Here is a 3915-nt window from a genome sequence, read left to right on the forward strand (position 1 = left end):
TCATTCTTTCCATTACTCCCCTCTTTTATCTTTTTAAATACCTCGTAATAACTCCTTAGATTTCTACCCATTTGAGTTAACCGCTATCTCCATTCCAAAACTCTTCATGCCTTTGCTATCAAGGCAGGGCAGCTTCTTATATCCTCTCTAGATGTAGAAGATGTAGAGCCACAAAGGAGATGTCCCAGTTCATGATGTTACGTGAAGTTCAGCTGGTTTTTAAATTAGCAGCAATAATGAATGATTGTCAATGATAGGCATGGAACATATGGCGCAGTTAAAGATTTTGGTAATGCTAAGCACCGGTCGTGTTACATAGCATTATTATAAAGACTGATAGCAGCAACAGATTTTACTTTATATATTGAAGATAAATGCAGATTGCCATGTTTCCGTCCTTTTCTGTCTATTCTACATATTGTTACTTTCTGAAATGAACAGTCAAATTATTGTCAGGTTTCTGTATAGATTGTGACAAATGGCAATTCAATAGATCTCATGTGTGCAAAGAGTGGTCTACCACACCTGCATTAACATTTCACACTTCTTATTTGCATAGTGTGCACTTTCTACTATTAAATTCAAAGTGCCGTTTCATATATTAAAGTGAAACAACAAGAAAAAGTGTCTTCACAATAGCAACAAGTTCCCATTGACATACAGATAAAACAAGTTCTTAATCAGACAACGAAAGCACGACAAGTAAATTGAAGCACACAATGCTACAGTTGTAACACAAAAAAATAAGAGTTGACTAGAAATAAATTTTAAACAAATTTCAAAATGATTACGGTATCCCTACCCCCCCGCCCCCCAAAAAAAAACACACACGCGCACACAATCCCTGCTCTATTTTTTAGGGAGGGAGATGGGGAAGGGACCAACAGGAAAAGTGCATACTGAATGACCCGTTTCATTTAAGAAAACTAAAACAATCAACTTGTCAATGAGGATTGTGCAGACTAACTAGATAGTATATACCAATACTTCGCCAATCCTAAAAATTAGAAAATTTAGGTGACAATTCAGCAGGCGATACAAAATGAATTTAAATAAAAAGGGAAGTAAATCGTGTAATATTTAGAATATCTAGATTGAGAGAGAAGCAATGTTCTCCTAAATATTTGGTCTGATAAACATAGAGAAATTGCGTTCATCCTGAACTCTAAAATATTAGTAGCTAAAATGACAATTTCCCAGTCTCAATCTTCATGGGTGAAATATGTATGAATCATTTTATGTTAGTTATATTATGGTCAAATTCAAAGCGTACATCAATTATTTTCTGCTACTTAACTTATGTCTTGTTTTGCTCCTTGTAATTTATTTACACCCTCAAGCAAATTTAAGCAATGACACTCAAACAGGATTCTTCTACAGCTAATGGTAGGCATGTAGTCAAAACTGAGATGCATACACTTAACTTGAAAATTTCATATTTACAGTAAACTATGTAAATGGTATAGGACACAGCATAATTCACATCCAGGTTACTAAATTTCCACCAATTTGTAATGCACGTTCACTAATTCACTACTTAACCTTCCCGCGTAGTGTATGTGCACTTCAAATTACATTCATCGTTATGATCATTTTAATCTTTTTAGACACGTTATACAAATTGGAAGTCGTAGACGTCATTGATGAGCACTCAAGACAAAAAAAAATATATTGCCAAAATGTATCCCCACACCAATATAATTTTCAACCCTTTTATCCACCAAGTTCAAGTAAATTAGATGGCAAAATGTCGTTATCTGAGTCCAAATTCCATCTGAAAAACTATAATTAAACCCAATTTTCCCCGTAGCGAAGAGGAAAAAGATATTGACAAATTGCATTGACTTATTCACTTGTTTTCCAAGTCCAACTTTCTTCCATCTATATCTATTAACACAATACACGTGGTGTTGAACTATAAATTACCTGCTATTTATATGCTCTTCTACTTTCCTTTGCAAAACAAAAATATTGAACTTATGAATTCATTAAAAAAATAAAAATGAAAATTATAAAAGCTACTCCTCCCTAATTTAAATCAAACATAGAACATTGTAAGAACCATTTCAATCGTTGAAAATTAGAATAAGATAACAATCCAATTGTCTCCAAGGAGGGTTCCGTTTGTGTGGCTCTATGCGTATATAGTAAAAAGGGTAAAAACAGTAGAAAGAGAAAGAAACTGACCGGGTCTGAAAAGAGAGTGAGCTGGAACGTAAGGAGTCCAAGCGGAACGGACGAGGTTTATTATCAATATAAAGCCAAAAAACAAAAGACCCCAATCCACAGATCTAATGGTTAGAAGAAACCATGGCTAATTCTACAACTCTGTACTGCTACCAAAATCAAACCGAAAAATCTGCATCCCAAGATAAGACAGCATCAATTCTGTCTTAACTCATCTACTTCCGAGGAAAAAAATAAAAATTGCATGAAGAAAAGAATCCAGTTGCAGAATCTACCACTGGGGCTTTGTATCTCCGGCAATTCTTACAAGGTAAATTGTGGTTGCTTGGGGATGGGGTGGGGGGTTATGGGGTAGGGTTTGGAAGGTGACACGTGAGAGAGAAAGCGGTATCCATGTAGCCGAAAGTGAATGGATAGGCATGACGAGGCAACCAAGTGTTTTTGATGACTCGTGATTTCTCTCAATGGATAACTTTATTTAATTGCATCTGCCCCCACTGCAATTAAGCCTTGTTTGAGTTCCATTTTTTTGAAAAAATTCATTTTTTAACAGTATTTTGACATCATTTCAATCACACATTCATTAATAAAATAATATTACACGTAAATTCAAAAAAATTTCTCATTTTTTAACCACACATTTTCCATCAATATACTATTTAAAAATTCATTCTACCCAAAAAATGGAGCTCAAACAAGGGCTAAAATTATTAAAGAACAAGGCCATCAATATTTATTACTTAAAGTTTTTCTCTCTCTTTATCTTTAAAAAAGAAAAAAAAAAAAAAAAAAATATATATATATTTTTTTTTTTTTTTTTTTAAAAAAAAAAAAAAAAAAAAAAAAAAATATATATATATTCTTTGCAGAGAAACTATAATCATAGGCGATTACATGTCTAGGTGTTTGTAAAGTCACTGTCAAATCATCCACCGTCTCGTCCATTATTCATTTGTCAGTGAAATATAAAAGTGTTTTCTTAGACTCCTTTTGAAAAATACTACATGTACATACTGATTTTATGGATGTAAACAGGTCGAGTAGGCTCACATGCTGAATTTTGCAACTCGGTTAAAAATGGATCGAACTTTTTTGGCCCATGCATAGGCTTGACCCAAAAAATGAAGCTTGAGAAGCTGGTTCTTTTTTTTAAGAATTTTAATTTTTTTAAAGGTAGCGACTGCTTAAGTTATAGGCAGCCATACAATTGCCTTTCTAAAAAGGCAGCCATAACTGCCTTTTTAAAAGGCAACTGAAATTCAAGACAGGAGCCAAAATGGCCCATGTTAGTGTAGTTGATCCGGGTTGGCTCGTGTGGCTTACCAGCTTGCTCAAGCCAACACGTGAAAATGAGGTGTGGCTCGAGCCTCGGTTTGGTTCCAACAAGCCGCAGCACGGGCCACTCAATTCGACGAATCAAATTGACATTCTCAACTGATTTACCACTTGATTTATGAAATGTTGAATTGACAAGATTTCACATCAAAATAAATAAACTAAACCAATTTGTAAAATCTTACCAACTCAGCACATGTAATCACATCTATTAAAAAATCTGCACAAGTAACATTTTCCCTTCTCTTTACTTTTCTTTGCACATATTCTTTCTTTCTTAATACATTTATATGTGTCTTTAATGCTTGTGTGAACCTCAATTTTTTTCAAAATTCATTTTCAATCACATTTTTTCATAAAATAATTTTACATGTAATTCAAAATAAAACTCAT

General features: G+C 33.7%; 1 protein-coding gene across 1 annotated transcript in view; it reads right to left on the bottom strand.

Annotated features, from left to right (window-relative positions):
• The window catches only part of LOC111379179 (G-box-binding factor 1), a 14194-nt gene extending 11589 nt beyond the window's left edge, over positions 1-2605 (bottom strand). The window contains exon 1 of the mRNA XM_023002520.1: positions 2188-2605. The gene's annotated coding sequence lies outside the window, so the exon portion shown is untranslated. The remainder of the gene's footprint in view (positions 1-2187) is intronic.
• Between the last annotated feature and the right edge of the window lie 1310 nt (positions 2606-3915).

This window comes from Olea europaea, unplaced genomic scaffold (genome assembly GCF_002742605.1).
Source record: "Olea europaea var. sylvestris unplaced genomic scaffold, O_europaea_v1 scaffold1941, whole genome shotgun sequence".
Lineage (NCBI taxonomy): Eukaryota > Viridiplantae > Streptophyta > Magnoliopsida > Lamiales > Oleaceae > Olea > Olea europaea.